Genomic DNA, 9,907 nt, shown 5'->3' with positions numbered 1-9,907 from the left:
CTATCTATCTATCTATCGAATAATTTGCAGTGTAAAAATGTGAACCTTGAGGAAATTCGGCCATTTTTCCTTATTCAGAAAAATAAATGTAGAGGTTTTAAACTTCCAAACTGAATTTTTCCAATGCTAGTACTCACAGCTGTTTATTTACTACATGGGTTAAGTTGTTTCTTTCTAACCTGATCAGTCCTGACACAAAAGAGAGGTCAGTTAATGCTGCTCTGGTGGAAGTCCCAGGGCATACTCATAACATATTGTGGATGTCAAGAAAACTCCGGAGGCCTATAATGGCCTCACAGCTCCATTTCAAACGTGGTTAACCTTAAGGGTTATTTATCACTGGGAGGGTCACCGGGGGCACCTAGTATTTACTGCAGGACATGCGCCATGGGGGAGAGGGGAGAGGAAGCCCACCCTCATCAACATCCCAGCAGCCACTAGGTGCTGACTTCAGTGGCGGTATGAATCTACCACCACTGTCCAACCACCTGATAAAGACCACAATATTTCACTGACATGTCTGGTGCTTATTTGCATTATCCCTTTATCAGGCAAGTGACTATTTTTGGTCATTTTCGCACATACTACAAGACAGTGACAGCAACAGTTAAAGTGAGGCAACAATCTGAGGTCCAATGTGGTCTACAGGGTCTGTAAGGTCCACCTCTGCATGAACAGTGAGTGTACCTGCTTTGTTGAATTGAATTAAATTGAATTGAATTAAATTGAATTGAATTAAATTGAATTGAACAGGCTTTATTGACATTGTACTCCATGTTACAATGAAATTGGTTTAAGATGCCCTTACCAAAGTGCAACAATAAATAGCAATGAATATAAATATAAAAACGACGAGTGTAAGAAAATATCGGTTCCGCAATATATCGTGATATTTAATTTTACAATACTGTATCGATATTAAAAAGTACTGTATTGATATTTTTAGGTATTTATTCAAATGCAGACATGGCAGAGGTTCATTTTTGGTTTCTTCTTATTCTTTATATTTTTTGGGAATCCTACGAGCTCTTTTATTTATATGTTCACATGGGTATTTTTGTCTGTTAACTGTAAATTTAAAAAAAATAATTCATTAAGTTAATGTTAAAACTGTATTTATCCAAATCCTGCATTTTGAGTTTTAATAGAGAAAAGTTTTGTGAAATAGCATTAGATCCTATTCTGATCAAATACAAATTTGTTTAGTTTTAGTGCATTTCTGGTGTAATTACTTTTTCCAAGAAATAATCATATAAAAAGAAACAAAACAACCAAAAAATATTGCCTTGTTAACAGTATTGTGATATATCGTGATATATTGTATCATGATCCTAATATTGTGATATGTATTATATTGGCAGATTCTTGCCAATACACAGCCCTAATAAAGACAATAAATATAAAAGCACACAATGTAAAAACAATCAAATACAGCATACACAATAAAATACAGCATACGGAAACTACAGACTCTCTCTCACCCACACATCCCTTAAATAATGTTAGGTACTAATGTAAGTAATGATGTTCAAAGTGAGCCACACGTATCATAAATACAGAATATTATGAACATACTTATGCATTATGTTTAAATTCTCATGATTTGAAGTTTAGAGACTTGGTTTATTATAAATATTATAGCTATTATATTAAAATAAAAAAACAAAACATTACCAAATAATGTGCAAAAGTTTTTTTTACAGTGTCTGGAAGTAAATATGAGTTGAGAGATGGATGCAAATTTACGTTACAAAAAGCTAGAAAAGAAGTTAAAAAATGATGCATTTCTTTTAAAGAGGTTCAGCTGTGGAATAATGCAAATTTAAAACTTAAAGGTGCGGGAGACTTTCATGACCAATTTTTCATCAAATCTGTCAAACCACAGTCATATCCTCAATATCACGAATCTGTAAGTCTTACTGTGATTACTCACCTGAATCTCTTGCATTACGGTGAACAACTTCTTAGTGCCATCCACCACAAACAAACCATGTGTTTACAGAGTCGGGAGGTAACTCGGGCATCTCTGGAATTTTGTCGCGACGTGCATTGTGGGAAGCGAAGGCTCACGCTGCCGCTGTCAGGCGGCGGCATACGATATTATATGGACGAAACACGACGTGGAAATGGCTGAAAAGCGGAAATGACTGTAGGAATATGCATAGAAGGAAGGGAGCTCCTGCCGTTTCCATGTCATCTGTTCCAGCTGCTATTGCCAGACAGCAGCACAAACCGGCGTTTCCCACAATGCATGTCACGACAAAATTCCAAAGATGCCCAAGTTACCTCCTGGCTCTGAATGTAAACATACGGTTTGTTTATGGTGATTGGCACTAAGAAACTGTTCACTGTAAATGCAAGAGATTCAGGTGAGTAATCACAGAAAGACTGACAGATTCGTGATACTGAGGATATGACTGAGGTTTGACAGATCTGATGAAAAATTAGTCTCGAAAGTCTCCAGCACCTTTAAGCAATGTACTTCATTTAGGAACGTAACGATACACTTAACTCACAATTCGATATGATTTCCAATACTGGGTTTACGCTGCAATTTTTTCCAGATTTTTCAAATGTAGGAATGAATGATTGAATTTATTTTTGGTTTTACATCAATCATTGTACTCAGTACATCAATCGCAATAAACATAAAAACCAAAAAAGGAATAGGCTAGAAGCAAAAGCTTATTTTTTTGCCTATCCTTTTCAACTAATACACTGCTTACATCAACTTAAATGTGTACAGCATCGAGCATTCACACCATAATAACAAATTGAAAAAAATTTTTAAAAATCAACAACAAAAACACATCTACCATCTCAATTCAATATTTCTGAATGGAATCAGCTTGAAGACAAATTATGACTGAAAATGATTCCTTAAATTACTTCTTCGACAAAAAACACACTTCTGAGGTAGAGTGTAACTGCAAAACACAAACTATGCAAAAAAAAAAAAAAACATATCTATATATATACAGGGTGGGGAAGCAAAATTTACAATATTTTGAGGCAGGGATTGAAATACAGTGTATGACCATTGAGTTTATTGAAAGTCATGAGAATTTATTTGCCACAAGAAAATGTACATAATAGAAAATGTTTTTTTTCTATGTGTCCTCCTTCTTTCTCAATAACTGCCTTCACACGCTTCCTGAAACTTGCGCAAGTGTTCCTCAAATATTCGGGTGACAACTTCTCCCATTCTTCTTTAATAGTATCTTCCAGACTTACTCGTAATAGTTTTGCTCATAGTCATTCTCTTCTTTCCATTATAAACAGTCTTTATGGACACTCCAACTATTTTTGAAATCTCCTTTGGTGTGACGAGTGCATTCAGCAAATCACACACTCTTTGACGTTTGCTTTCCTGATTACTCATATGGGCAAAAGTTTCTGAAAAGGTATGGATAATAGTGTTAGGTATGATTATGACATCAATATATGTTTGGTTTCAAAACAATTGACGTAGTGCCTGCTGAGAAAAAACAACTAAATGTTCATTGTAAGTTTTGCTTCCCCACCCTGTACATACACATACATATACATACATACACATATATGCATATGCGCATATGTACATACCCATGCACATACACTTACATATACATGTACAAATTCATATATACACTGTTACATACATACACCATACATACATACAGACAGACAACTAAATGTTCATTGTAAATTTTGCTTCCCCACCCTGTATTTCAATATATAAAAATTACAAAATATATTTTCTCTTATCTCTTAACAAACTAGAAAAGCACTCAGAGCGCAGACCTCCGCCAAGGCAGATCAGTGCCCCCGCCCCCCAAAAGACAGACAGACAAGCAAAAAACAAACCAACTGGCACAAATATAACCTCCTTGGTGGAGGTAATTAAAGACAATCCCTTTTTTATTTGTCTGTGGTAGGGTAAACTTTGCACCTGGTGTTACACTCGCAAAAAACTACTGCATTCTGGGTAGTTGTCGCCATTTTGAAAAGTAAAGTGATAACTAAAACTGCTTCAGAGTTCAGATGACAGAGTTAAGGACTGCTTCTTGTGTGATATAAAATAACACTGACTTATTATTTTTGGATTATATTTATCCATGTAAACATACACTTCCAGATACTTTAGAGCTAAAGTGGGAACAAAAACAGAACATCATCACTGTTTACAGCGGATACACTGACGAGGTTTTCTTACCTTTGCTGTGACGACTGTTTGCATAATTCTCCAGTTGAAATGAGTAAAAATCCTGCACCAGCCATCGGAGAAATGTCCATGAGCCTCAAAAGATTTCTATCTGTTAAAGTCTTGAAAAGTGGCAACACTTCTGCCGTAAACCAGACAGTTAAAGTCCATGGAAGAAGTCAGAACCAGTAGTACTGTGTAGGCTTTCCAGCTGCTTTTTTTCAGGCTATGCTATTGTTGTTGTTTATTCAGGCTAACTTAGCAAAGTGCCGGTCCCTGGTATCTTTGCTAAGTTTCTCTTGATTCGGTATCCGTTCGTTCTCCTTTTTCTTCTCCATTATCATATTTCCTCACCTTTCTTTTAATAAACAGTGTTCCTTGTTCTTCGCGTACCCACTAATATGGCGCCGGTGGGCGTGTCTGTGACGTCAGTGTCAAACGCCTGACACAGACGTACCGACGTCGAACACGTGAAGCCAAAAGTACATATACGTATACGCCCCCTGCTGTTTAAAAAGGGCATCGCGATTCATTTTTCATCAGCAGATTTGAAAAGTCACACCTTTGTATGGATTTTTATCTGTAACTTCTTTTGTTATCTTCAAAGAACCATTATATGCATTTATATTTGAGAGTTATAGCTGTAATTAAAAAATAAAAATATATGTATGGTTTTTTTTTTATTTTTATTTGACGCCATGTATCATTCCAGGCCACCCATAACTCATGTTTTTCCAACCTTTTACCAATGAAAATGCACTGGAATGACCGTCAAACCCATGACTTCCCACCCGTGAACTCGTAATAGATTTTTTTTGTTTTGTTTAGTTTTGTTTTTTTTACCTTTCTCTTTTTTTTTTTTTTTTTTTAACTTTATTAACATAATGCCGTATACAAAAAAGATCAACAGCAGTCAATAGTAAAAAACATAACATGGAAAACATAATGCTTGAGGTGAGGCAGGAAGAAATCAAATATAAATACATAGATAGGTAAGTAAAATAAATAAATACACAGATAAATAAATAAATACACAGATAAATAAATAAATAAATAAATAAAATTACAACTTAAATTCGTTACATAAGGCTATAGTTTTGACAGCTTTAGAGTTCATGCAAAAGTTAAGAGTGTCCAGCTAGGATTTTAAGTAGGGTTGAAAGACCACAAAGTTGAGTTTCTGTTTGGCAGATTTGCTTGCATGCACATGAAATTTTGCTAATAACAAAATGAGATTAAGAATACACAGTTTCTTAACAGGCAGATCATTAATAAAGAAACCAAATAAAATATCTTCAAATTTGAAGTTTTAGAGAAGTATCCAATTTTCTATTTATAAAAAGACTGATAACTCATACTAGATTGATATACTCCCAATTCCCAGCTCTGACGTCACATAGCCCATGAGATAACAATGGCGGCCCCCATAGATGTGGTGTTTATGCCAAATTGTTTATTAAAACAAGGTATCGCTCTAACGTAATTTATCCGCAAATGTTCTGCATAACCAGCAGCTGCTCGAGCGTTAGCTAGTTTTCAGTCCATTGAGGACCAGAATAAATTAATACCAAATATGCTACAAAGTCGTGAGTCGTGGTTTGAAGTCGTGACTTACGGGCTCAAAAACCTGCCTGGAGCGCAGCAGTAAACTGTAAAGAAGGCAGGTGTTATGAAGCTGTGCATCTGCCTGAGCCTTTTTCTGTCAAATGTTATTATTTCTCTGTTCTGCTGTTTTGAAATGCACATATGACTGAAAATATTTTTTTGTTTTATTTTGAATATGGAAATGATACAAGTTTCCTGATTGTTACTGAGTTCTTTGCACAACATAATATAGAAATGAAAATTCAAGGAAGCATAAAATAATGATACACGCAAAAAGAAAAAGAAAAAAGTAATATTCAAAAAGGTGGGAGAAGAAGCATAGTTTATTAACTCTCACCCCTTTGTCTAAATCAACAGTATGTGTGTCTATCTATCTATCTATCTATCTATCTATCTATCTATCTATCTATCTATCTATCTATCTATCTATCTATCTATCTATCTATCTATCTATCTATCTATCTATCTATCTATCTATCTATCTATCTATCTATCCATACATACATACATACATACATACATACACCCATATACATACACACACATATACACACACATATACACACACACACACACACACACACACACACACATATACATACATGTACACATGCATACATATACAGATATACACATTCACATATACCATCATTTACATATATGTACAGGGTGGGGAAGCAAAATTTACAATATTTTGAGGCAGGGATTGAAATACAGTGTATGACCATTGAGTTTATTGAAAGTCATGAGAATTTATTTGCCACAAGAAAATGTATATAATAGAAAATGTTTTTATTCTATGTGTCCTCCTTCTTTCTCAATAACTGCCTTCACACACTTCCTGAAACTTGCGCAAGTGTTCCTCAAATATTCAGGTGACAACTTCTCCCATTCTTCTTTAATAGTATCTTCCAGACTTTCTGGTAATAGTTTTGCTCATAGTCATTCTCTTCTTTCCATTATAAACAGTCTTTATGGACACTCCAACTATTTTTGAAATCTCCTTTGGTGTGACGAGTGCATTCAGCAAATCACACACTCTTTGACGTTTGCTTTCCTGATTACTCATATGGGAAAAAGTTTCTGAAAAGGTATGGATAATAGTGTTAGGTATGATTATGACATCAATATATGTTTGGTTTCAAAACAACTGACGTAGTGCCTGCTGAGAAAAAACAACTAAATGTTCATTGTAAATTTTGCTTCCCCACCCTGTACATACACATACATATACATACATACAGATATATGCATATACGCATATGTACATACCCATGCACATACACTTACATATACATGTACAAATTCATATATACACTGTTACATACATACACCATACATACAGACAGACAGACATACAAACTATGACTATAATGTGGATATTTACAGGTGTCTGGATCAGCATTTATGTTGTTATAATGTTCCAAAAGTAATGTTCTAATGTTCTAAAATACATGTTCCTTTCACATTACATGTGTTTTTGTTGTATTTTTTAATATAGTTCTTGGATATTTTTGCCACTTATGGGCAAAGAACCAAATATGGTAACTTCACTGACATTGAATTTCTACGTGACTATAAAAAATGTTGAAAATTTTCGCAAAAAAGTCTTTTTATTTTCTCCAATAACACACTACGGTTGAAATTTTGAATTTCAGAGTATTTCTGTGAGTGCCCTATATAACGGGTTAAAGTGCCACAAAAGCCAAAGATGTTTACATGTTGGCTCCTAAGTGCTTTCTCTGTATCCCAGGAACGCACTCGGAGCATTTCCATAAGTCAGCGGTTGGGAATTTCTGTAGTGAGGCCGTAATGGTCGTGAAGCAGCGTTTACAATAGACCGCATCCAGCTGATGGACCCTGAATGGGACATGTGAGGACTTCAGAAGCAACTGCAGATCCCTCTCTTTCTCTATTTAGATTTGTTGCCTTTTTATCCAGGGTTGCCTGTCTCTCAGAACAAACCCGACAGCCTTCAGATCCAGCTGAACCGCAGAGAAAACGGCCCAGCCCAGTTTATTCAAAGCTGATTTCATCACGCTCATAAATCTCGGAGAAATCAAAGCCCATATAATGCCCGCCCCTCTCCTCTGTCTTTGTCTTGCTAATTCACATTAGTGTGCGGCTGGCTGCCCACTTTGACGGCAGCCGGGGCAGGATCTGGGCAAAGTTGCAGATGTGGAACCTGGAGGCACCTTTGACCCATGACCCCTGGGGTTCAAGTCCTGACACCAGCATCCGCCTCAGACCCCCACCATGCACAGGAATCCTCAAGCTCCGGCTCCTGCTGAAAACTGAATGAAACTTGGAGATACTGTAAAGAAGATGACGGGAGATGAAAAAAGAAGAACATCTCAAAAGTATAAAGACTTAATTAACCCATCCAGCAAGCACCAAGTGTGCATTTTTCGCACACTTGTGTTATAATGTCAAAAAAATTTCATACAGTTTGTTTTTAATTCTTTTACACTTTTTTCTATTTCATCAACTTGAGCTGTAAATAAAAATACCAAATACTCAATAATTGTCACATTTTTTAACCCTTTAAATTTAGTGTTTGTAATGTAAACAAACCATTTTTTTGGATGCAAAAAACACAAAAAAATTATTTTTTTTCAATATACTACCTAAAAAGTAGATCACATATTATTTGATTTTTTTCATCCTGGCATATGTCAATGATTAACTCTAACATTGGTTAATTTGCATTATTATTTTTGGCGCTAGGTCAAATGTTCAAAAATACTAGCATCTGTCACCAAGTGTGCCAAAAATGCACAGCTATAAATCAAACTATTACATATTATATATTGATTTATTTTTCTTCTCTAATTTGATTTTATTTTTGTAAATCAAGGTCAGCCCTAATCATACATATAAAATAATCATTCATTTTACAGTTTTTTTTAACCCTTTAAACGATCTCTTTTCATCATGATGTCACTACATTTTTTGATGCAAAAAACACACAAAAATATTTTTTTTCAAAATACTACATAAAAATTGAATTACATATCATTTGATTTTTGCAGCCTGGCATATGTCAGTGATTAACAACAACATTAACATCGTTTAATAACTTAATTTAGACCCTCACCTCTCAAATGAAGCTCAGATATCAGTAAAAGCAGGATTTATGTCTTAATGGCTTTCAGATCAAAAACAGTGGTTATAATGGAAGAAATAGTGCATTTTAGGCACACTTGGGAGACAGATGCTAGGCTTGTAATTTTTTTTCATTTACAACGTGCAAATTTTAGTTGGTGGCCAGAATTTTAAAGATCATGAAAAAATGAACAACTTTTGAATTCTAACCTTATTTAAATTGTGAAAAATAATATGAAGTTTTTTAACACAAAGTATAAAGTGTGCGTAAAAGGCGCACCTGGATACTGGAGGGTTAAGTACTTAAAAAGACACAAGAAGAAGTTTAATATGGAAACTTTTCTTTAACTGACATACACTATATAGTTCAAAATATTAGGACACATTAAACACACAGCCTGTAGGACTCACCTTTCCTGTTGATTTTAAATATTATCATAATAAAATATGTGGTAATAATCACAGTAAATGTAAAATCTAAATTTATTGTCAGCTAAAAGCACAGTTTTCTTCCTGAGTGAGACTGGAACAAACCCCATAAAATGATTATTTATGGTCAAAACACGGTCAAGGCTTATTAAAGATTATTTACAACAGCTGTAGAGCCAAATTAGTTCAACCAAACTCAAAGTATTCTGTGTTTTAGATGACACTGTACACAAAATTAACCCTAAAAATGAAATACAATGTTTATTGCATAGATATTTATGACCATATAAAGTTTTATTATGACATTTCTCATTATTGTTTTGAAGCCTCATCGCCCTGTTTGCAATAAAACACCTGAATTCAGTATTTTCCATTATTTTTATCCATATTGTGGACTAATTTAAAGTCTCCAAGTAACTGGTAACATTTATTTTTACCCCGACCCCTGAAGGAGAGGCTGGGGGTATTGGTTTTTGGTTCAGTTTGTTTGCTTGTTTGTAAACACTCTAACAGCAAAACTATTGGTTGAATTCAAACCAAATTGGGTTTATAGATTGGCAGCGACCCAAATAGATGTGGTTACAT

The 9,907-nt window shown here is 34.7% G+C and overlaps 1 long non-coding RNA gene across 1 annotated transcript; it reads right to left on the bottom strand.

Annotated features, from left to right (window-relative positions):
- Nucleotides 1-3,091: 3,091 nt before the first annotated feature.
- LOC115423504 (uncharacterized) lies at nucleotides 3,092-9,907 on the bottom strand. The gene is made up of 3 exons (XR_003935970.1): nucleotides 9,748-9,907; nucleotides 9,243-9,251; nucleotides 3,092-3,110 (listed from the first exon to the last, which is right to left on the bottom strand). It is a non-coding gene; the product is annotated as an uncharacterized LOC115423504 (long non-coding RNA).

Source organism: Sphaeramia orbicularis, chromosome 8, assembly GCF_902148855.1.
Source record: "Sphaeramia orbicularis chromosome 8, fSphaOr1.1, whole genome shotgun sequence".
NCBI classification, from domain to species: domain Eukaryota; kingdom Metazoa; phylum Chordata; class Actinopteri; order Kurtiformes; family Apogonidae; genus Sphaeramia; species Sphaeramia orbicularis.
The sequence above is the reverse complement of the archived record's forward strand: the minus strand, read 5'-3'. Positions and strand labels throughout refer to the sequence as shown.